The following is a 26968-nucleotide window of genomic DNA, read 5'->3' as shown; positions in this document are numbered from 1 at the left end:
TGTTAGTGAACATGGAACACCACATAATTAACCACTTGTGGGCAGGGGAGTGCGTCACATCACCCAACAAAAGGTAAATGAAGGATCCAATTTTTACCGAGTGACACTACATCTACCAAGTCACCTATGGTTACCAAGTTTAGAACTATGTAAAGTGATTAGTATGGACTGAGCCTTCACTTCTACTAAGTGCATGATGATGCCAAGTAATGTAGTGGATGTCAAGTATCAGAAGGTCACCGAGTTAGTTTAGTGAACCCGAGTTATTTACTATTGGGTTGACTCAATAATATTTTGTTCACTTGTGTTTTGGCCAACCTTGCAATTGTAATTATTAGAATGGTATATATGTAATGTATTATATCATTTGAAAGATGTATGAAAATGGATGTGAGTATATAAAAGAGAGACATGTAATGTTTTGAGAAGAATGAAAGTGAATCAGCAAAAGAGCAGAGTATTCAACAAGGTCTGCAAGGAGCAGTAAAGATTCATCAGTCACAAAAGGTCATCTATACTTCAAGGATCTAATCAACAAATCAATTTTGTAAGTAAATCCACTATTTCATCCTAAAAGGTGAATCAGTTTTGTAAATCCTTTAACAAGGTAGACTTAATAGTCTTTGTATAAATCTCCTAACAGAGTGCATACTTCAATGTATGTTTGTAAATCCTCTAACAAGGTAGACCTAGTAGTCCTTTGTGCTCCTAACAGGGCAGATCACCAAAAGTGGTCAATGTAAGCCTTAATAGGCCAACTTCATACTACAGTAATAAAGTTTTGTGGGTATCATCCCCACCCCAGTTTTACTTTCTATTTGGAAGGTTTCTGGGTTACCAAATCATTGTGTACATGTGTTATGGATGTTTTATTTCTCATATATGCAGTAGATTAGATGAATGAATGGTGAATAGTTAAAGTGTTTAAAGTTTTGAAGTTACTAATTCAACCCTCCCCTCTCAGTAACCTATCATATCTTGAATATTTCCAACACACACCTTATCAACTAGGTAGAATCAACAATCAGAAATGGAGGGGAACACTAGTTCTTAGTACATACAACTACCAGAAATAGAAGTAGAAATAGAGCTAGAATACAAAAATGGGAGAGCCCTACCTAACTGCCAAAAGGGCTAAAATAAAAAATAACCAGATAAAATAAATATCTTGCAAAAATTTTCAAAAGTCATGGCAAAGCAAGGTCTCCCCTAGCTAGATCTAATGACACTGATCTCATGAAGATCACATGCTTGTAGCTCTCATAATGAACATAAACATAATCCTCTAGAAGAGGATTTTGGAAAAAGCTCTCAAAAGTCTAATTTCCAAAAGTGAGAAGTGAGGAATTAATTTTCACTTTGAATACTTATCCACTTTTCGAGTGAATAATCAATTAGGGTAAATAGTCAAAAAGCCTAGTTAAACCCCAAGTCTTCAAAAATGAAAATAGGGTATTCTAAGTAGTTGGAGTTCATCTATGGAAAGGTTTCCATAAATTAAAATTAATAAAAAATAAATCCTAAAAACCCAAAATCACAGAAATTTCCTTTAAAAAAATTTGTGACAATTCAAACCTCTAAATGCATAGACATGTTCACAGGTCTAAACACATAATGCAAATGAGTTCATATTTAATCAAATCACTGGAAGGTTTAAATTAAACACTTAAATAAAATACATCAACCATATAGAGATGAAATTCATTAAATATGAACAACTAAATCACTAACTCCATGTGCCACTACTAGGGGTATGAATCCTACACATTAAAACACATGATCAAGTTCAGTTACATATGATAACATAGCCAAAGAAATAAATGCATTAAATACCTATTTTAACCATTTATTCAAATACACTAAAATAATCATTTTACATCACTCATGACTACATAAAGCATAAAAAGAAAAGAATGAAGTAATTCACCCATAACATTAAATCCACATTTAATACAATCAGAGATATGTCCAAATACTGGATAACCAAATATCATCATAACACATATTGTCATCTAAAAATGCCATCATCATGCAAATATGATCAACTGAACAACATAGAAATCTAACATCTATGATACCAAAATCAAATTGTATAAATCCCACCCTCAGGTTAGCCCAAATGTAAAACATAACATGAGTAAAAAGCATATCTTGGATCAAAATAAACAAGGTAAATATTGCAAACATGCGAGGCACTACATTGTACCCTGTGACTCTCCTCTCTACCACCTTTGTGATGTATGGGAGACCTTTTTGATTGATATGTGCATGCGAGCATGTGTTGGTCAAATTGGGGGCTCAAGACCTTTGTGGGATTCAACAAAGTGAAACTACTTTGGGTGGTTTTGTTTATTCTAATGGCAATTGGGGTTGCATGAGGACTACAACATAATCATGTGTCAGTTTCATAATTGGAATGCAATGGATGCAATGGCTTGTGAGGAACATAACCTGTGCAAGCCTCATGTCTCCTACCTAATTATTGTCCTTTGAATTTGGTGCCCCTATTAGCATTGAATACACTTACAAACACCTGCTGATAGCTAGTCTTGGAGGAGGAACCCGTGATAGGGTGAACCCACAATAGTGGGTTACACTTTTTTGCCTAAACTGACACTGAACTTTGAATTTTTAAGAAAACGTTCACTTTCAAATGCAAATTCATGTTTAATGGTTAGGAATTTGAAGATGAAGTAAACTAGAGTCTTTTAGGATTTTGTGTCTAGATTCTAAATCTTTTTTTTTTTTTGAAAAGAAAATTATTTTATTGAATTATTTTTTCTCCTACGAAAATTGGTATGATATCAAAAACCTGATTTTTAAAGAGTGACACTATTTTTGACACACATAACTTTTTTTCTATAATAGATATCAATGTGATTCTTTTGAGACTGATCCTATAGCAATACCGCTCCCACTGGATCAAACCATCCTGGACTCTACTATTCTTTTATTCATGTTCAGTCTAAAAGACCAACCAAAGCTGAAGAGGAGTTCAGCTTCTCCCTTGTTACAACCTTTTTCAACATATCTATTGGATTGTCATTGGTATGTATCTTCTCCAGCTTTAACTGTCCATCCTCCAAAACTGATCGAATGAAATGGTACCACAACTGTATGTGTTTGGTCTTAGAATGCAGAGCTGAATTCTTAGCAAGATGAATGGCACTCTGACTATCTGTGAACAAATAATTATCCTTCTGAAGATGTCCCAATTCTTCCAAGAAGAACTGAAGCCATATCATCTCTTTGGCTGCCTCTGTAGCAGCAACATACTCTGCCTTTTTAGTGGAGAGAGCATTAATCTTCTGTAACATAGAAACCCAGCTCATGGCTGCCCCACCAATAGTAAAGACATAACCTGTAGTACTCCACCTGGTATCAATATCCCCAGCCAAATCTGAGTCAACATAGCCCTGTAAATCAGTAGTAGAGCCCCCAAAGTGCAAACACTTATTGGATGTTCCTCTCAAATATCTAAGAATCCACTTGACAACATTCCAATGCTCAAATCCTGGATGACTCATATACCTTCTAACGACTCCCACTGCATGTGCAATATCTGGCCTAGTGCATACCATAGCATACATCAAACTTCCTACAACTGAAGCATAGGGTACCTTGGACATCTTATCCTCCTCTTCCTGTGTCTTGGGACACATCTCCTTAGTCAATTTCAAATGACCAGGTAAAGATGTGCTGACAGCTTTAGCATTCTCCATAGAGAAACGTTGCAACACCTTCTCAACATAATCAGCTTGAGATAGCATCAATATTCTATTCTTCCTATCTTTGCAAATCTTCATACCAAGGATTTGTTTTGCTGCCCCCAAATCCTTCATAGCAAAGGCATGTGCTAATTGGCGTTTCAGCCCCTTAATATGATCCATGATAGACCTAGATACAAGCATATCATCAACATATAAACATAAAATAATGTAGCTATCATCATCCAACCTCTTAAAATAAACACAGTAATCTGAATGACACCTATTATATCCATGCTCATGCATAAAACTGTCAAATTTCAGATACCATTGCCGAGGTGCTTGCTTCAAGCCATATAAACTTTTCTTCAATTTGCACACTAAGTTCTCCTTACCTTTGACCTCAAAACCCTGTGGCTGAGCCATATATATTTCTTCATCCAAATCACCATGAAGAAAGCTTGTTTTAACATCCATCTGCTCTAAATGAAAATCTTTAGTAGCCACAAGACTTAAAATAGTACGAATAGAAGTCATTTTAACAACAGGAGAAAATATCTCATCAAAATCAATTCCCTTTTTCTGTGCAAATCCTTTTACAACTAACCTGGCCTTAAATATTTTCTTACCTCCTTCCTCTTCTTTCAACCTGTAAACCCATTTATTCTATAAAGCCTTTTTACCTACAGGCAACTTGCACAAATCCCATGTCTTATTTTTCAGCAAAGAGTCCATTTCATCTTTCATTGCAGACTCCCACTGAATCTTAGTATCCACCTGGACAGCTTCATCATAACTTTTAGGTTCACTAGTATCAGTAATTAAAATAGAATACAAAGAGGGAGAAAACCTTTGTGGAGGTCTAATTTGCCTTGTTGACCGTCTAACATTCACTGGTGTGTGTGGTATTTGTTTTTGCAGTTGTTGCACATCATGAGGAATGGCTGGAACATCAACTTTTGGAGTATCATCCAGCACTACATAATCATCTTCTTTCTTCTCATGTTGCTGCAACAGATCTTTGTACAACACTTTCTCATTGAATATGACATCCCGACTTCTAATAATTTTAATATTTTCAAAATCCCAAAGCCTATAACCAAATTCATTAATGCCATATCCAACAAAGACACATTTCTTTGATTTAGCTTCTAGCTTGGTTCTATTTTCAGAGTCTATATGAGCAAAAGCTTCACAACCGAAGGTCTTGAGAAAAGAATAACTCACCTTCTTACCAGTCCATGCTTCCTCTAGAATACCATAGCCCAAAGGAGTAGAGGGACCTCTATTAATCAAATATACTGCAGTATTGACAGCCTCCGCCCACATGTGTAAGGGCAACCCAGCATGCAACCGCATGCTCCTTGCGCGCTCCATTATTGTCCTATTCATGCGTTCAGCCACTCCATTTTCCTGTGGAGTCCTTGGAACAGTTTTTTGTCTACAAATACCATTAGTGGAGCAATAATCTTCAAATTCATGACTGCAATACTCACCACCATTATCAGATCTGAGACATTTTAATTTCTTACCAGTCTCATTTTCAACCAAGCATTTCTATTTCTTAAAAGTTTGAAATACATTAGATTTCTATCTAAGGAAATAAACCCATACTTTTCTAGCTGCGTCATCAATAAATGTAACATAATAATGAGAGCCACTAAGGGAAGATACCTGGGCTGGTCCCCATACATCTGTATGAACAAGCTCTAATTTCTCTTTTTTGGTTTCCTTCCCTGTCTTTACAAAACTCACTCTCTTTTGTTTTCCATACACACAACTTTCACAGAAATCCATATTCACACATTTTAGACCTGGTAAAACTTTTCTTGAATGAAGTACTTTCATACCTTTCTCACTCATGTGCCCAAGTCTATTGTGCCACAGTGATGTATCAGAATCTACAGCAGCTATTTGTTCTCCCTGCTCAATTGCAGTAATTGTTCCTGAATATTCATTTTTCTCTGAAACAATCAAAGTAGAAGGAACAATATGACCTATACAAAGATATAAGGTGCCTACTTTCACACCTTTTGCTACTACAAGGGAACCTTTTGAAACCTTCCAATTTTTATCATTAAAAGTAACTACACAACCCTCATCACCGAGTTGCCCTGCTGAAATTAAATTTCTACTTAGTTTTGGAACATGTCTTACCTCATGTAGTAGCCAATGATTCCCATTCTGCAACTTAATCTTAATTTTTCCCTTTCCAACAATCTGACAGGGTTCATTATCCCCCAAATAAACAAGCCCAAAATCCCCTTGGACATAATCAATGAAATAACCTCTATGAGGTGTAGCATGAAATGAAGCACCAGAATCTAAAACCCATGAATCATCAACACTCTCTAAAGACAGAAGCAAAGCATCCTCTTTGGATTTGTTACTTACCACATTTTCCTCCTTGTCTCCATCTGATTTATCTCCTTCATTTTTCTTTCGATTCCAGCAATCTTTCTTTTTGTGCCCTGGTTTCCCATAGTATCAGCAATCATTTGGTCCTCTCAATTGAGACCTCCTTCCCTTTGATTTTCCTCTTGATTTCCCATGATTTCCAGAGTTCCTCTTTCAGTCGTTCTGCCCCTGCTTTGTGCATTTAAAGCACTTCCTGATGTAGATCCACCTGAGGATTTTCTACGAGTTTCCTCAATTAAAATAATACTGATCACATCATCATATTTTAGGGTACTAGATCCAGAAACAGAATTACTCACCGCCATTACCAAGCCATTCCAGCTTTCAAGCAAAGAACACAAAATCAAGAGAGCCCTAATTTCTTCATCAAAATTGATACCCACAGAAGATAATTGACTAGTAATAGTATTAAACTCATTTAAATGATCTGCAACAGATCCACCTTCTGCCATTTTCATATTAAATAAACGCTTCATGAGAGATACCTTATTTGAAGCAAAGGGCTTTTCATATAGTGTCGCTAGGGTTTTCATCAAATCTTCTGTTGTCTTTGCTTTTGTAATATTAAATGCCACCGATGGTGCCAAGCATAATCAAATTCTTCCGAGTGCCTTTCTGTCCAAAAGATCCCATTCAGCCTCTGACATAGTTCCCTGATTCTTGGATTTTCCTTCCAACGGCTTCCATAAATCCTTCTGATATAAATAGTCTTCCATTTGCATTTTCCATAACTGGAAGTTCTGCCCATTAAACCTATCAACCCTCAACTTACCCTCATCTTCCATCGCTCCCACTCAACTGTGAGACTCCCACTTAACCGTGAGACTTTCCTGCAGAGGATAACTGAAAGACTACCTTGCTCTGATACCACTTGTTAGGATAAACCACGGACAGAAATAAAAACTACATGCAAATATAACCAATAACAAAAAATAATAGAGCACACAGAAATGAACACAAGGCACCAAGATTTAACGTGGTTCACCCAATCCCTGGGCTACGTCCACCAAACAGCAAGTCTGATCTTATTACAATCCAGTGATTACAACCTAATTACAATCCGTAATCCCTTATAGCTCAATACCGCCACAAGAACCAATTTTGTATCACAACATTATGAAAAATACCCAACCCTAAGCTGTTTTTATACAAGTATTAAACTGCTTTAGGGTTATAACATGTCGGCCATATGTCGGCCATAATATGTTGGCTACCATGTACAGTACTAAGAAGTATGTATAGTACTTTCTTGATCAGTCACCACAATCTAACATTTGTTAACATCCATTCCTAAACCGTAGAGTTGGTCTTATATCTTTATCATTAGTATTTCATATTTTATTGTAGTTTAAAGTTGGCATAACACTAATTCAGACATACGTGGCTTTTGACACATGTAACTTATTATATATTTACCCAATTTTTAAAAAGTAAAATTTGATTGAAAGGTGACTCAAATACGGAGACCGTACTTATTTTTCAAAAAATTTATTTTTATATTTACTATTTTTCCATGAGCGTTGAATATCTTAGTTTATTTTTTACAATAAACCTATATTTAATTCATGTTAAAAAATATATACCAAAAAAATTTGAAAAGCACCAAATTCATAGTCATTAGAAAGCTAGTTCAGAGTACTTCAATCATGTACAATTTCAGGTCTTTAGTGCTCCATTTGAACCTGGTAATTCAGCTCCGAAGAAAATAAATCATTGAAAAAACTTCAAACTATTCATGGGGGCTTCTAACTAGCTAGTTTCAATAGAAACTTAGTTTCTATCGAAATTATTTTACAAACTTTCGATAGAAACAAAATTTCTTCGTTTCTATCGAAACTATTGGCAGCTTAACCACGCAGTTAGCAAACCGCTTTCCTAGTTCCGATCAAAACTATCCACCTAGTTTCGATCAAAACTAGGAAAGCAGGTTAACCCCGTATACTAGTTCAAACTGGTTTCCACAAAAGAAGTGTTTTGTCCCATGTAGAAGTATATGGATTTTTGATAGAGGAAAATTAGTAATCCTGAGTATTTTCTTAAATTTTCATCTCTTTGAAACTATGGTAAGATGTCTTAGTCAAGTAACCAAGGTTTTGAGAAGGATAATGAATGAACCTAGTAAGATAACAACCCTCTCAGTGGTAACATCATCCTTTAAACAAATTTTCAAGATATCATAGCCTGATGCTAGGGTAACAGAAATGTGTGGGATCCTGTGCATAGTTTTTGAGGACGGTGAAGAAGATTTCATACTCACGAGTATGATCATTCTCGCTTTTTGTTAGCATGCAACTTTTTTGTGTTAGTGGATGGAAAATTTTGGTCAAAAGGTGGTTAAGAAAGCAGACATAGCTGGAAATCAGAAGTTACCCATTTTGTTATATTTGACAGCCACATTGTCTCCCTGCTCAAGGGTTGCACACTAAGTAATTTTTTCACTATTTCTGAAGCCTAGCATGATCAGTGAAGAGTGGGAAGTAAAGATGATTTTCACAAAGCAGCTATCTTGACAAAACCCATGGGTTGAGGATAGAGTGCAATTATTAGAATAGATTTTTTCAGGGACAAGCTTAGCAGTTACATATATGACAGAATCACTGTTGGAGCAAAATCAATGAAAGGAGGTGATCGACAGAAGCCCGCAAGAGAATGTGTGATTGGCATAACTTCATGTTAGTCATTTTCTTTTGGATAGATATATGTGGTTTCCTCTTGTAAAGGCACCTGTTAGTCACATTTTCCCTTTGCTTGTTGCAACTCACACCTATATAAGTGAGTTTTCAAGGCAATGTGAGGGTCTGAATTCTATTTTTCTAAGTGATATGTTTAGTTTGTTTTTGGTCCGTTATATTGAGTAAAAATTGGTGGTGTATTTTCTCTGTCAGATCTTGAGAATATATGAATATAGAATGAGTTGTGTTTCTTCTAAAGGTGATTCTGAGTCTATTGTAAATGGTATACAATTTTCAAGGAAAATGAATACAAATTATGAATTGTCCCTATATCTTTTCTTTCTGAACTTTGTCTCCTTTTGATTATTTGGTTATCTTGATGTTGTATAAGTAAAGGCTTGTGCAATTGAATGCAATCCAGTTAGTTGTATATCTATTTATCACTGCTGTTAATTCAATGGATTAAGTAAAAGCTCAGATGAATATGATAAGATTGTTGTAGTAAGGGAAAGGATTTTGAATGATGAAGTTCTGATAAGAATTGCTGATGAAATTTGTTGTAAGGCAACAAATTAGATCTAAAAAATTTTGTAGACTCTGAACCCCAATGGATTAGGCATTGATCAAAATTTAATCCAACTGTAGGAGAAATGTGTCACAAATGGTTTTCAAAAAAATGCAAAATTAAATCAATTTTACTTTATTTCCTGTAGATCTTAAAAGTTGGCCAGTACTTGTTTGCATGGAATATTTTAGCTTCATTTAGCCACTATCGCTGAGAATACCTGCAGATCTATAGAAGATTTTTTGGCCATATCTGTTATATGGGATGTGTTTATCAAGTTATCAAGAATTGTGTATGTATTTGAGGATTTGAGATGAGAATCAGAATGAAACCAAAAATAATCCTCATATAGTTTTCACAATCTTGAATCATCCCTAGGTATACCCACCCTAGTTTTGTATAGCCTGAAGAGTAGAAAGACACCCTTGGTTTTGTTGAAGTTGGGCCCAAATGGTTTTGCACATACAATTACTAATAAGAATAGGCTAATGTTGATTGTGTGAGTATTATCATCTTGGTATTAAGCAATTTTTTGCTTGGTAGTTTTAAAACACCAACAAAATGGTGACTCTGCTGGGGACTGTATTGAATCTATGTGATAGACAAACCTTGAGAATTTGAAAGGAGATAATATACAGTAGGAGAAGGGCATGAAAAATTTACAACAGTAAGTTCTCTGATGTGTTTTTCCAAATTTCTTACTTCAACTTCATGCACCCCAGTATGTTTTATCTAGTTGCAGTAGTATTCTTCAAGATTGAATGCATATTGTGTTGTCATTAAGTTTTATTTTCAATCAATTTAGTCGATTGTGGTTTTTTGAATACTACTGTAAGATCAGAGTCAGAATTGTTGAATAAAGTTTTCTCTCTTCTAAGTGTTTTAAAGATTTGCAAAATTTTACAAAGTTGACAATTCAGTAGTGTTATGAATCATGTTTAAATTATTTCTCACAAAAGTGAGTGACAACTCTATCTAAAGGATCTCTGAACCATTGTAGATCAGTGATGTATAAATTGTTTTCAAGAGTTTTTAGTTGAATTATATAGAGTCTGAAAGTTGTGTAAAAAAATTTTAAATAGAAAGAGAGAGTATATAAGTTTTTGACTAGTAAGTTTTGAAGTGTTGTTTGATGTGTTGTTATAAGAATTTGAAATGATAAAGATGAATCACAATAGTGATGTCATTTAAATTCTCCTCAAAGAGATGGCGACTCTATAAGGTTATGATCAGTGGTGTAAAGATTTTCAAAATAGCACCAAGCCAATCAAAAGATCAGTGTTTTTATACAACAACACTAAAGGTATTCTCATTTTCATGAAATTTCTTTTCATGAAAATTGATGGTGAAAAGTGTTCTCCATCAAGTGAATTTTAGCACTAAGGGGAGGAGAATAGTCTAAAAGGGTTTCATATACTTCATTGGATCGAGTCTCTATTGTTGTTTCAAAGTTTATAAAGTGTATAGTTCAAAGTAGTTCATGGATAGAAGGGGATAGATTTGCTGCAAATTTTAAATCAAAAATCATTATAGGAGAATGAGGTTAAAAAAATTTAAAGGTTGTCAAGATTCTTTTCACCCAAGATGCAGCAAGTTAACTAAATTCCTAGATCCATCTCTACCAAGCGGTATATGCCATTATGTTTTAATGGTATTCATGGTTTCCCAAATGTCATTCCTAGTGATGTTAGAAAAAGTTTTCCTAAGTTTAATGGGAACCATCTTGCTCCAGCCAGTCATCATACTGAATTGTTTGTTGATTTGATGGGTCACTATGAGATTGCTCATGAGGATGTGCACATGAAGTTATTCATTCAAACTTTAGAAGGTGATGCTAGAGACTGGTTTTCTTTTCTACCAGCGTGTTCTATTTCATCCTGGGGTGAATTGCATTCTGCCTTCATGGAGCAATTTGGAGAAAGGGTAAGCATATCTGATTCATATGACAAGTTCTTAAAGATTCATATTCAGAGTGATGAACTTGTCTCTCAATTTAACATCATATTTGTAAGAGTTTTGAATGAAATCCCTGAGAATTATAGACCTAAGGACCAAATGTGTTTAGCAGTGTACTCTGATGCATTTGACAAGAAAATGAATTATCTATTAAGGGATAAAGAACCACAGACATTATATCAGGCTTTTGTGACTGCTAGGGATATTGAAAATAATTTGAGGTACAAATTGACTAAAGGTCATTTTTCTATGTATGACTTTCGGCATAATGTATTTGAAAGAAAGGATGAATGTGGTGTTGGTGCTTTAGTTTCAAATAATCATATCAATACCTCTGCTGTAGGTTTTAATCAAATGGAGAATTTAGATTAGAATATGTATGTAGGCAAGGTTAGCCTGGTTACAAATGACAACACACTTATTCATGATGCTACAGTAATAGGATGTATCTTAGACTTTGAAGGGGTTCAGCAATGTGTTGATATTGTAGATCAAGAATTAGTTACATTAGCAAGTTCTTATGATGTTGAGTGTATACATGATTCTATTGCTAATGAAGTTGCAACACCCAGATCTCAGTTTTGTGCAAGTAAGGAAGGTTAGAGTTGTCTCCATGATCATGAGTTTGATATTTCTAATCCAAAATGCCATGGAAAGGAGATACACAATGAAGAATGTGAATCACACTTATCTCAGTCACAGTTAGAAGAACATAGTTCACACACTTCTAATGCCTCAACAATAGATGATACAAATTGGGAAGAAGAAAGCAATGGTAGAAGTGAGTACGCTTTGGTCAGTAAAGGTATGAATCTTTTTTTTGAATCTGAAAAGGAAAGTGCATCTCAATTTTTGTGTTACACAAATCAGTTAGCAAATGAAAAATATGAAATTGATTTATCCACAAAGTATGAAGATAAAGAGACGGTGAAGTCAGTTGATGCTAATAACTTTGACTATGAAGATTTTAGGGAAGAATTGTCAAATGCTTTTATATCAAACAATAAAGATCAAGCATATAGGGGGATGTTTAGGAATGAATTAGGGTCTATTCACAATGGTCATTCTAAAAAATATAATGAAAAGGATGAAATTATGGACACTATATATTTGGTAGAGGAAATAGAAAGGGAGTCTTCATATAGTTCTTACTTTCTTCATACAATGAAATCTTCCATGAAGATAAAATGGGTAGTGAATTTAAAGTATATGATAACACTTTATATGATGATTCTTGTGAGGATGAGTAACTCATATTTTTTCCTAGTGTGCAAAAGGGATCAATGCATGGAATCATTAACCCATTTTTTGAAGAAGACATGGAAAGTTCAGATTTAGCTGAGAATGAGTTTAATGATGATACATTGTCTTACTATTGTGAGAGATTAGATTGTTCTACTTCTGGATATGATGGAAAAAGTGTTGATGAGATTGCATATTATGAAATTGGTAACAAGGTGTTTTATGAAGGTGTTGTTGAAAATCAGCATGCACCTTGTAATGAATTTTATGATAAATATTCAAATAAGATGACTAACTCACTTGCTAATCTCAGAGAATCATTTGAAGATCTCAGATTAGTTTCAGTTTCTAACATTGATGGCATGTATGAGTGCCAGTAAGATTTTTCTTTAGAGTACCATCAGGATATGCACATGGATACACAATTTGAAGGTATGAGTGATCCTTTTCCGCAAGTTGAATATGAAACTTTCATATTTGAGATTGACAACATGCATAAGTCATTAAATAAAGAGGATTTTCACTTTGGTATGTTTAAGAGTACTGATCAGAACCTTTATAATGAGCAAGTGATTGCAAGTGAATTTAGTTTTTATATGCATTATGAAGGTGAATTTGTAGTTTTATTTTTATTGAGAAAGTTGATTCATGATACCAACCTAATTGATGAAATTGATGAAAGAAATATTTTCAGTTTACCTCATGCATGTTCAGATGAGAATCAGGATCTATGACAGAGGTAAAACTTTTTATTGAATTTCGGTGGCCTAGGGCCATCGTTTATACATAACCTTAGTGGTAGCTTCTTGCTTTTCATGAAGCCATCCGAGAAGAAAATTTTGGGAGTCTATATCTGGTCTGCTTATCCCAAAAAATTTGAGCCCTCAGTTGAATCTAGAGAATTCAATGTCCCCAGATAGAGCCACTGTTGGTCTGAATTTTTGCATAATAGGTTTCTGTTGTCCAGATAAAAATTTCAGTTTTGAATCCATTAATGGTGAGTAGGATTTTCTAGCTAAGTCATATGTTGATAGCCTTTGAAAATTTTGTTAAAACCTTGTGTCCCATTCTATTTAAATTTTCCTTGGCATGAAATGTTTAAAAGTAGGAGGATAAGCGAATATTCTTTTCCTGCTCGTGTGAGTTCGTTGTTCAATCCTTGTGAAAGAAGTTTTACCCATCGGTGGATCCTTTTGAATCTGCGGTCATTGTTAACTCACTATGGAAAAATGCTCGACAGATAAGTTTAGCAAGTTAACAAGTCGATGAAACATGTCCGTGATACCAAAAAGAGAAATCAAGCACCGAGAATTGTGTTAACATAAGGTAAATTTTGGCACATACTATATCCCAAGCTTGTCAATTTTGAGAATAGCCGCATGTGAAGAAAACTATGAATGGTGTCACCGATGTCCAAGTTTTTCTAGCATTCGCTAAGTCGCTATCGAAAAAATTCATGCGACTATCCGATGGCAGTGTAGTGAATGCCCAAATTTTGCAAAAGGGCAGTGTTCTCTCAAAAGACTGATATGACTGCAAAAGTTCCCACACCACATTATAAATGTGCATGGCCACCTTCTCTAACACCAGCATTTACTGGTAAGGCTTTCGATCAATGTGTATTTTGTCTTCTATTACCGAAAATGAGAATTTGTCAAAGGTTGCTATTTTTTTTAGCTGGAATAAACACCACTTTCTTGATAGTGACTTAGCAAAGACCCAATCATTGGAAAACATGATGTTCTTTTATAACAGGAAGTGATTTTGAGGATCTCAAAGAAAATCTTGTGCAGACTTTTCTTTTATTTCTGTAAGTGGAGCTTTATGTCCTGACATCTATTTACTAGGAGGTTGCTAGCCAAATTTTTAATGTTTTTTCCAATAGCGATGTGGTGACCCGCCTGAAAATTACAAATGTGGCAAGGCCAAGAACGTGTGATGTCATTAATAGATAAAAAGGAGTACATGTGTGCACCAACATGTTTGGCCATCTCAGCGATAGCTATATATGGACCCACTCCCCATGTATGAATCACACAAGTAATTCTAATTGCCAAATCAAACTAGGATAAAAGTCCATTGTTATCTCACTACAAAAAAATGCTTAAAAGTTAGGCATAGTGAGTTAGCAAGCGATGGCCCACCACTGTTGCAGTACATTTCTGTCTACAAGATCAAGTATTGATCGACGGTGCTCATTAACTCGCTATGAACAGATGTGTGATGGATAAGTATAGCGAGTTAGCAAGCGAGGGACCCACCATTGTGTTCTCAAAAGTCGCTTCGAGTATCTGCCATATAATCAAAGCAAAGATCAGTGGCTAACGTTAGCGCGCTATGAGAAAATGCTCAAAAGATAAGTATAGTGAGTTAACAAGTCGATGACATGTGTCCTTTTCATCCATGGGCCCAATTTAAAATGCTAGCTTTGAAAGAAAGATATAGATGGAGGCAGTTTATTGGTTTGACTACCCATGTGCTAAAAGGAATATTAAGTCAGCCTAGTTTTCATTCCTTGATCGTATGATTTCAAAGGATCGATGGTGCAGGTTTAAATGTTTAAGGTGGTGCCACTCTGCACATTAATAAGATGTGAGAAGTTTCACATGTGAAGTTAATAACAGAGTATATCAGGCAAGATTTCCCCAATTTTACCTTGCACGAATAAAGATTTTGAAATCTTTTCTAAGTGAACATAATTACTACAAGGATTAAGATAAATTTGGCATGAGTGTGAAGTGATTGGTTCAAAGATAAATTGTAGAATTACAAAGAGAAAAAAACTCCAAGTAAGTTCTCATGCCATAGTTTTCGAAAAAAATTCAGTCTTGTATGGTTTAATCAAAGGATGGTTCTAAAGAGTTCATAAGATCCTGGGTTGTGGATAGAAGAGGGATTACTAGGTAAAAATACTTGGGACTAGGATTGTAATATCTTGCATACTAGTTCAAACTAGTTTGCACAAAAGAAGTGCTTTGTCACGTGTAGAAGTATATGGATTTTTGATAGAGGAAAACTAGTAATTCTGAGTATTTTCTTAAAGTTTCATCTCTTTGAAACTATGGTAAGATGTCTTAGTCAAGTAACCAAGGTTTTGAGAAGGATAATGAATGAACCTGGTAAGATAACAGCCCTCTCAGTGGTAACATCATCCTTTAAACAAATTTTCAAGATATCATAGCTTGATGCTAGGGTAACAAAAATGTGTGGGATCCTATGCATAGTTTTTGAGGAAGGTGAAGAAGATTTCATACTCATAGGTATGGTCATTCTCACTTTTTGTTAGCATGCACCTTTTTTATGTCAGTGGATAGCAAATTTTGGTCAAAAGATGGTTAAGAAAGTAGACGTGGCTGGGAATCAGAAGTTACCCATTTTGTTATATTTGATAGCCACATTGTCTCCCTGCTCAAGGGTTGCACACTAAGTAATTTTTCCACTATTTCTGAAGCCTAGCATGATCAATGAAGAGTGGGAAGTAAAGATGATTTTCACAAAGTAGTTATCTTGACAAAACCCATGGGTTGAGGATAGAGTGCAATTATCAGAATAGATTTTGTTAGGGACAAGCTTAGTAGTTACATATATGACAGAATCATTGTTGGAGAAAAATCAATGAAAAGAGGTGATAGATAGAAGCCCATAAGAGAATGTGTGATTGGCATAACTTCCTGTTAGTCATTTTCTTTTGGAAAGATGTATGCATTTTCCTCTTATAAAGGCACCTATCAGTCACATTTTCCCTTTGCTTGTTGCAACTCACACCTATATAAGTGAGTTTTCAAGGCAATGTGAGGGTCCAAATTCTATTTTTCTAAGTGATATGCTTAGTCTATTTTTGGTCCATTGTATTGAGTAAAAATTGGTGGTGTATTTTCTCTGTTAGATCTTGAGAATACATGAATATAGAATGAGATGTGTTTCTTCTGAAGGTCATTCAGAGTCTATTATAAATGGTATAAGATTTTCAAGGAAAATGAATACAAATTATGAACTGTCCCCGTATCTTTTCTTTTTGAACTTTGTCTCCTTTTGATTATTTGGTTATCTTGATATTGTATAAGTAAAGGCTTGTTTAATTGAATGCAATCTAGTTAGGTTGTATATCTATTTATCACTGCTGTTAATTCAATGGATTAAGTAAAAGCTCGGATGAATATGATAAGATTGTTGTAGTAAGGGAAAGGATTTTGAATGATGAAGTTTTGGTAAGAATCACTGATGAAATTTTTTGTAAGGCAACAAATTAGATCTAAGAATTTGTTGTAGACTCTGAACCCCAATGGATTAGGCACTAATCAAAATTTAATCCAGTTGTAAGAGAAATGTGTCACAAATCATTTTCAAAAAATGCAGAATTAAATCAATTTTACTTTCCTTTAGATCTTAAAAGTTGGCCAGTACTTGTCTACATGGAATATTTTAGCTTCAGTTAGCCACTATTGCTGAGAATACCTACAGATCTATAGAAGATTATTTGGCCATATCTGTTATATGGGATGTGTTTATCAAGTTATCAAGAATTGTGTAGGTATTTGAGGATTTGAGATGAGAATCAAAATGAAACTAAAAATAATCCTCATACAATTTTCATAGTCTTGAATCATTCCTGGGTATACCCACCCTAGTTTTGCAGAGCCTGAAGAGTAGACAACCACCCTTGGTTTTGTTGAAGTTGGCCCCAAATGGTTTTGCACATACAATTACTAATAAGGATAGGCTAATCTTTAGATTGTGTGAGTATTATCATCTTGGTATTAAGAATTTTGTTGCTTGGTAGTTTTAAAACACCAACAATGGGCTTTTAGGACTTCCTCCTAAATTCTAAACTAGGTGTCCTTTGATTTCCTTACTGTATCAAAAATCATGGCATTAGCTATATCCCATTCTGGTAACAATACAACTCTAGAATCATTTAGCATCTTCCTACCCCACTCAGGGGTTGTCTATATAAATTCTTTAATAAAATTTCCTTGACTTCCTCCTCAATCTCAGAGTCCTACCTTCCAGGTTGCTTTGTTTGATGCTTTGTGCATTTTTCCTCAAAATTGTCTACACTTTTTCTCCATAAAAATTGAACAAATACTCTTTATTCACAAAACTCTCATCATCAATAAATTTCTTAGATGCCTATACAACTATAGGATCTATTTCTTTACCTCTTTAGTCTCCCATAGTGAGAGCTAATGTTGGCATAGGAGGTTCCTTAGGCACTCCTTCTTCTATATCTGTAGTAGTTATGATAATATCACTCTCCCCTCCCATTTGTCTCAACTGCTCTCTCAAGGATACTTCATGATCTATTTAGAGTGGGGTTTGTGTAGGGGAGTATGATTCAACCTTAGAAGAGGATATTTGTTCCAATTTATGTTTCTTAGGACTAGGTGTAGTAGATGGGCTCTCAGAAAATTGTCTTTTTTAAAGAAGCACAGGTTGTACGTTCTTTGCCACTGCATACCCAACTTTTCTCTATAATGTATACTGTCCTAGGTTTACAATTGTCTTACTTGTCAATATTTTTTTCCACCTCAATGGCCTTGTCTAGATATGTTTGGCTCAAAATTTCTTTCTTCTCATTCAAAGTTTTCATAAACCCAACAAATTTATCCATCAACATATCTATCTTTGCACCCTAGTATTTTCTATCAACAAGGGGATCATAATCTAGCTCAAAAGCATTTATGAAATCAAGAACCTTTCTATATGCCTTCCACTTTTCTTTTCTAACTTCTTGTTCCTAACTATATCTTCAAAAAAATATACAAGGTGTTTTTTGGATTTTTCTATTGTTCTTTCTCTAAATAATTCATAAAATCCCTCTAGGTCTATGAAGTGAGAATGGGATTGAGCCATCTGATATTTTTCTAGAAACTTTTCCAAGTGTCTCCATCCCTTTTTGACAAAAACAAAATTATGCACAATAGTAATATGGGGAAAGAAAGTACCTTTTAATTTTCCCAACAAATCTCTCTCTTCCACCAATCCTATCTGCCACAAAATCTCAACAATTCCCACCTTCAAAGGCACTTCATAGGGTCATGTGGTTTTCCAAGAAAACCATAAATTTTGAATATAGTAGACACTGCATATGGGATGATATCTCCCTAGGTGTGGCTTACCTTCAATCCTTTCACATGATCCTTTAGTCTAATCAGCTCTAATAGTGATCGAGGTATCCTAGGACTATCTCATACCAATAACATTCCAAGCATAGAGGTAAAGTACCTATCAAATTTGACAAAGCTTGCATCAATCACCTCCTATATCATATTTGTACTCCACAATTGGATAGGTAGCTTATATCCATCTTTTTCTAAATCCAATTTCATATCTTTGGAGAAAAAAGTTAACTCCCTTGTACAAACATATGTGCATTAGCATGGAGTACCAGTAGAAAGGCTTATCAACTTTAGCCTTTGCAATACCCATTAATCCCATATGATTCTCCTCTACCAAAAGAGTAGCAAAATCAAAAATATTATTCATACCATACTTAAGGGTTTGAGTAATGATGAAAAAAATAGAACCTAGGATGTCATCATGTTCATCCATGAAAATTATCTTGTAGAGAGAGAAATAGAGAACTTGTGCTCTGAGGTTGAAATATTTTCTCAACAATGGCTCTAGAGTATTTGGTGTAACCAAGGGTAATTGTCCTATCTTGAAAAAATGTTCTTTTAGTAGTCCTCCCCTTAAATATACCCTCTATGTATCATACTTGGCTTGGAGATCTTCCATATCTATCTTCTCATGAATTGCATGGTTAGGGTTTAATTTGAAAAACATCTCTAATCAATTTTGGTGAAACCTGAAAAAGATTATCACCAGAATGATTCTTCACTATCCTAGTTATTGGATCATATTTCTTTGACATTACTACAAGAAAATTATCATTAAAGAAAACTCTTGGGATAATTAACTTGCCAATGTAAAATTCCTATTCATTATTTTGAGGAGTATCAAGTCTTCTTTCTACAAACCATTTATAGAAAAGCTCTAAGCCCCCAATAGATACTTCAAAATCTCTCAACCAGTTTTCTTTTTCATAAAATCCCTCACTAATCAATAACCTAGGGTTCTTTGGTATAAATTATTTTCCCCTAGATTTTTTGTTTATGGATTGTGGCATTTTCTCTAAAAAGTCATCATGCACAACTCTTTTTAGGTAATCTATTTTCCATGAGAAATCCCTTTGTGGAGGCATTTTTAAAATTATCTTACTATGACTATATTTTCTCAATTATCCATAAATCTAGGCACTTACTTGATTTAGCTATTTATCTCTTTGAAGTTTGTTAGCCACAACTCAAATTCCTTAGAAAAATGTGCCTTTAGCTCTGAATATCTTTGCTTTGTAAGAATTTTGTAACTTTACCATTCAATAATGAAAAATCAATAGTATTACAAGATTTACTTTATTTGAAACTAGTCATCAATAGTATCCAATGAAATTGAGCTAACCTACCAAGTGTTCTTACACTTTTCCAACTTGATAATCCATAACAAAGATGACTTTAGCAATCACATGTGTCAATGAAGTACTTCCCCACATTTGCTAAATTTCTCTCATCTTAATATTATGGAAAAGTGTTCATTGTTGATCTTTAGATGATTGGCTGTGAGATTTTTTTTTATATAGTCCTAGTCACAAAATTCATCCAATGAAATAATTCAAACTTTCCACTATCTCCTAACAGCAATCTGACAACCCTAAGTTGTTCTAACAAGTCTACCCTTTTGTGGCTAATGAAGGAACTAACATCCTCTGTGCTATGTGTCATGTAGGCACTTTCCTGCATTCCATAAAGTTCATTCATTTTCATATTGCAGTAAAGCACCTTTGACAAGATAGTCCATAACAAGGTTAAAATATCTTCAAAAAAACATTGGCGAGTCAACTTGAGATTAAAACCATGGTTTTGAACAAAGGTTGGTAGTAAAAATGATTTTTAGGAAAGTATTTTTAAAAATAAACACAAAATTTGGAAAAATACTTTCTAAAGCTAAAAGCTTCCCACATATTTTTAAAATAAACCAATGATATCATATTTTTGAAATCTAGGGCACACAAGTTTTAACACACATTACCTCTTATTTTAACAAGTCAATTGGGTTTTTTCTATTAAAATGCAACAAATCTTTTAGTTGTGAAAAACCAAGCCAACAAATTGGAATTAAATAATGAGCATGATGAATGCAGATTAGAGTTTTCTGCATCTAACAATTAAGTCAAGTAGCGAGTAGCAGAATGAGAATTTCCTATTAGAATAGGACTTATAATTGATCAAAAATAGACCAAAATTTGTATCATGGCAATGAGCCAATTTTGGGGTATTACATTTTTCCCCTCTTTGAATGAATGTCTGAGCAGCAAGTTTAATTCAAAGATAATCAGAAAGCATGATATGAACATAAGATTGGTTTCGAAGTTGATTAAATGGAGACCAATTGATAAGCTTTTAAGGACCATCTCTAGAATAGAGCTTAATCCTAAGGAATCCAAGTAGAACACTTAGACACCTAAGATTGATAGCATTTAAAAGACTATCTCCAGAATGGAGCATAATCTTTAAGGATTTAGATAGAACATCTAGATACCTGCGATTGATAGCATTTAGAAGATTATCTCTAGAACGGAGCTTAACCTTCAAGGATCTAGATAGAACACCTAGATACCCAAGTTTGAAAGCATTTAGAAGACTATCTCCAGAACGGAGCTTAACCTTCAAGGATCCTAATAGAACACCTAGATACCTAAGATACAACTAAAAAGATAATAAGGTCCAATCATGAGTCGTAGAATCATCCCCAGAATGAGGCTTGATCCTCAGGAGTTAGGGTTTAGACTATCCCAATACCTGTCCATTGAACTCTGAGAAGAGTTGTTATAAGGTTGATCAATTGATGAAAAGATAAGATAGATGGCAAAGATGCCAGATAGAAGGGAACAAGATACCCCAAGCGATGAGATGCCCCAAGTGATGAGGACATGAGATGGGAACCAGATGCCCCGAGCAATAAGTATTTAATGATGTAATCATCCTACCCCCTCAGGAGTGAAATTGAAAGATAACATACTAGAAATATGAGTTGAAGCAGTATATAATGAGATATAGAAGAAATTTGAGATTTAGCAGAATCTAGAAGAGATCAGAATGACCTAAAGAAGATTCAGGGTTGATTTGAAATGATTGCGAAGTCGCAAAGACCAAGTTTGACCAAAATTTGACCAGATTTAGCCACAGTTGACTTGAGTTGACTATTTTCAAAATGAATTTTGAAAATATGGAGAATGAAAAGTTGAAAGGATTCCAAGAATCACAAAGTATCAGAAAGATTTTGGCTGCACAAGTGTTCGATCGCATCGATCTCTAAAATTTTAAAATGCATTTTTGAGTCTCTTAGGTGTGTTAGATTTTGAATTTGGTCCTGAAAATGGATCCAAAATGGTCCAATTAGCTAGGGGTGTGATTTTTACGCAAATCCAAGCACTTTGAAAAATTTGGGTCAACAGCTATATAAGGGCTCAAGAGGTCATTTTCAATTCATTTGTGCTTTTGTCTTGTAGTGATTTTGAGCTCAGATAGAGACATGGTAGTGAACGTGAGATATCATCATTTTGAGCGCTCCAGGTGACACAATTAGCTAGCAGACTACGGACCATCGGTGAGTCATCGATTTCCCATATTTGTACTTTTGTTTTCACACATTTTGAGGTCATTTATTAGACGTTTTAGCATTTTTTTAGGGGTCAAATCTTTCTTCATGTAAGATCAATCTCTTCTCATGTGAAGATCTTCTTTCTTCACACGCAACGGTGAGGATCTTCGCGTGGGAGGCATTTGGTTTCACGCAAAGAAAGAGATTCTTAGCGCGAGGCGATTCAATTTTTGTGCAAAATCCTCTTTTAACATGCGAACATTGCTTTTTTCATGCGAGAAACTCTTTTTTTGCACAAATGCATGATTCTTCATGTGAAGAAAGAATGTCTTTGCATGAAACTATATAATTTTGCACGAGATTTCATGAATTTTGCTCGAAATTCTATGACAGTTATGTATAAAAGTTTGATTTTTGCACTGAAAAATTACATTTTAGTTCATTTTGACTTTATACAGATCATTTGTTTGTCATTATCTGTTGTGTGTACAAGAGGTCTTTGGAGATGTTGCATTTAGATCTCATTTCCCACCATATGGAGAGTTATTGACGAGTCTTGATGACGCAGATCGGGCACACATTGCCCGATTGGGTTTGTCTTCTCTTTGCAAGATTCCAGCCATGATGGTGAATCACAGCTTAGTCACAGCTTTGTTGGAACACTTTCATTCAGAGACAAACACCTGTCACTTGTTGATGGGCAAGATGACCATCACTCCGAAGGACATCTAGAGGATCCTAAGGATTCCTTTCCAAGGCACTCAGGTCATCAATGATATAGTGCCCCGAGCAAGGACAGAGGCATTATCAGTTGTGTTTGGGAGAGAGCTACTGAGGGGTAGGGTCATCAGCTGGGATGAGCTCATGCATACCTATGGACCAACACATAGGCTGGCATCTATGCTAGCTATATTCCTGAGTTGTTTCTTATGTCCTGACAGAGGATAGCATGGTTTGGAGTGTGAGTGGGGAGTCATGCTCCCTAGGATGGTTGAGGCACCCGAGATCTTTGGGTGGGCTTAGTGCATGTTGGCCAATATTTTTCATGAGATGCATGAGGTCATCTTCCACGAGAAGAAGACCATGGTAGCGGGAGTATATGTGTTTCAGATCTGGGCCTGGGAGCATCTTCCCGTATGTAGGCCAATTTTTGAGGATGCCCAGGAGCCTATGGAGCCCTACATATGCAGATATCAAGGGCATATTACCCAGGCCCACCTAGGTAAGACAGAGTAGTGGAGGATATGTCTTGATGACTTGGTGTCTATTGTATGGTGACCCTAGTGAGAGACAAAGGACTGGGATGATGCTCCCAAAGAGTTACCTTGGATGTTCAGTTCTTGACCAATAGTGGGCAGGAGGACATTTGTTATGGAGAGATTTTTGATCTCTCGAGTGTGGTGGTAGTATGGTCAACCACAAGATATTTTGCCTAAGTTCTGCTCCTATGCTAGGTTGTAGAAGGACATTGAGAAGGGGTGGCCAGAACGGATGGATCTAGGGTGATCCATGATAGACATCCGCAACCTAGCTGCAGTTTAGTGGGACTACCTACCAGTGATAGTAGATTTCGAGATGATGCCTGCATATCAGGCATTTTTGATTAGCCATCCATTCCCAAATTTTATAGATCTGGTGGGGATGGCAGGTAAGGCAGTGCAAATAGAGAGACAGGCACCCCAGCAGCAGCAGGCATAGCCACAACCACCAGTTCAGCCATAGCAGCAGTCACGAGTCTGGCACCGAGTTTAGTAGATGCAGATTCCCCCATGTTAGATGAGATCAGACCCAAGTGTCGGGGGTAGTGGGAGTGGACAGAGCCAATGCCGCAGGTAGAGGATAGAGGAGGAGGCCCCTCAGCAAGAGGCTCCATAGCAGCAGGTGCCACCACAACTGCAAGCACCACCATAGCAGCAGGTGTATATACTGATATGTTAGCAAGAAATACTAATCTATTAAGAGAACAAAGAATTAACTAGCAAAACTAATATAACATATAAGAGAGACTAAAGAGAAATCCCTAATTAGGAATGTGAGCCAAATGAATGGACTCTTCCAATAGGAATTAGCTCTTTTCTTGGTAGATGAGTCTATGTAAATGATTGCTATGTATGCTCAAGGCTTCTCAAACTATGCTTCAATGGAGATGGAAAATGGCAAATTGGTAGCTTTGTGAGCTCTCAATTTGGCATTATAAGGGTATGGTAAAAGGCTTTGTTTCTCGAACTAGCATTATAACTTTGGCTTAAAAGTTGTGATGAAATGGCTTGGGAGAGGATTCAATTTATAGGCAAAGGGCTTGAGGGATGGAGGGCTAGGATGCAAGGAGAGATGAAAGCTTAAGGAGGGCTAGGATGCACTCAAAGGGGAGCACATGGATTGTGCTTGTTTAGCACCAATCAGGGAGTGACACTTGTCACAAGGTGAGTGGATGGAGGGAAGGGCAAGGATGAGTCAACAAAGGAGGCTCAAGGGATAATATCTTCATAAAGACCCTTCATAAATGGCTTGTAAGAGTCTTTATGGCCTTCTAAGAGCATTCATGGTTGGGTGGTGTTGGTGTTTTAAAATGCACAAAAACTACTAAGCGATAAAAGGCTTAATACCAAGATAACAGTACATACACAACCTAAAGACTAGTCAATTCTTATTAACAATTGCATATGCAAATTATTTGGACCCAACTTCAACAAAACCATAGATGGTTTTCTGCTCTTTTGGCTCTGAAAAACCAGGGTGGGTATACCTAGGGATGATTCAAAACTAGAAAACTTGTATGGGGTTTATTCTTAGTTCTATTATGATCCTCATCTCACAATCCTTAAAACATATACATAATTCCTACTAACTGGATAAACACATCCCATGAAACAGATATGGCCAAGAATTCTTCTATAGATTTGCAAATGTCCTTAACAATAGTGGCTAACTATAGCTAAAACATTCCATGCAGATAAGTGTTGGCCAATTTTGAAGATCTACAGGAAATAAATGTAAAATTTGATTTGATGATGCATTTGAATAACCATTTATAATATATTTCTCCTTCAACTGAAATAACTTGATCAGTGCCTAATCCATTGGGGTTCAGAGCCTATAGCAAATTCTTAGATCTAATTTGTTGCCTTACAACAAATTCTATCAGCAATTCTTTTCAGAATTTATCATTCAAAATCCTTTTGAATACTAAAGAAATCTCATCACATTCATCAAAGCTTTTATTTAATTTATTGAATTAATAGCAATGATAAATGGATATACAACCTAACTAGATTGCATTCAATTGCAGAAGCTTTTACTCATACAACATCAAGGTAGCCAAGTACTTAAAAGGAGACAAAATTTATAAAGAACTAATATGGGGATAGTTCACAAATTTGTATTCATTTTCTTTAAAAATCGTATATCCTTTACAATAGACTCAGAATGGCCTTCAGAAAGAAACACAGCTCATTCTATATTCATGTGTTCTCAGAGAATTGATAGAAAAATACATTATAAACTTGCTTTCAAATTTTGGACCAAAAACAAACTAAGCATAGTACTTAGAAAAATAGAATTCGGACCATTCTTTAGCCTTGGAATCTCACTTTAATAGTGTGAGATGCAACAAGCTTTGGGCTAAAGAAAGTGACATGTGTCTTCTAAAAGATACTGAAAAATGTCTGTCATAAAAGACAAAAACAAATAACAGAAACACTAATACATCAAACAATCTTTGGTGGGGTCCCTTTCTGTTATGCTTCTCAATTGTTGAAAGAAGAAGATAAAATCTGATTCTTCAATTATTCTTCATCCTCAAAGTAAATAGCCATGAGGTTTGAAAGTGATGTATCATTTTCAGTTACCTGCAAATTTATTTCAACCTGGGGATTTTCCATGTCCTCATTACTAACTACGAGGGTAACTTTTACTTTTACATTTTCCTCCTCATCATCTTCTGACATTTGTTCTAGAAACTAATTTTTCCATTTATTATAAGCATCATCATCTGGCCAATCAAAAGTTAGAGCTTCTTGTTGTATCACTATTAAATAATTTGCATTTTCTTCTAAATCATCAAATTCTTTTCTCATAGAAGTATAAAATAACGATATTTTTACTAGCTCTTCATTTGTCTTTGCCCAGAACTAGTGTCTAGTTTCACTCATGATGTTTATTATTCTTTCATTAAATAACTCATCCAACTCCCTTTTCCACTTTTCCTTTTCCTTTATTGTATGAACAGATTCTAAAGCAAAAGGAAATAAAGTGAACTTTTTAGCCATATATCGAGAAAAACAAAGTGTTAATCTTTTCTGTAAAGAATCTCTTTTATCATCAAAATTTTCTAGTTTATTTAATAAATCAAAAATTTTCTCAACTTGATGATAAGGCATTTGGACCATAGATATACATATGATTGTAATATCATTATTCCTCTCCCTCCATTTCTGTGCAAGAGGAGTCAGTTTATCCTTATCTTTGTTCAACTCATCCATGAGGGTTGCAATTCTTGTCAATTGATCAAAGAAAGTTGACCATTGTATTTTATCCCTCAAATACATCACACCCTACTTTAATTTTTCTTAATATTGATTTCTTAATTCTATGTGCAACTCATGTAATTTTATTTTTTCTTCTTCAAAGTCCTCTGCAGTATAGAATTGGGGCCTTTCAGGGGTATCAGGTATTTCAATAATGGGGGTTGATCCAACCAATGACCGTGAAGGTAATTCTAGGTGCACTGGATTCTCCCACCTTTCTTT

This window comes from Cupressus sempervirens, chromosome 4 (assembly GCF_028749045.1).
Source record: "Cupressus sempervirens isolate cs-2001-9-10 chromosome 4, ASM2874904v1, whole genome shotgun sequence".
Lineage (NCBI taxonomy): Eukaryota > Viridiplantae > Streptophyta > Pinopsida > Cupressales > Cupressaceae > Cupressus > Cupressus sempervirens.
Note: the sequence above shows the minus strand (reverse complement) of the source record.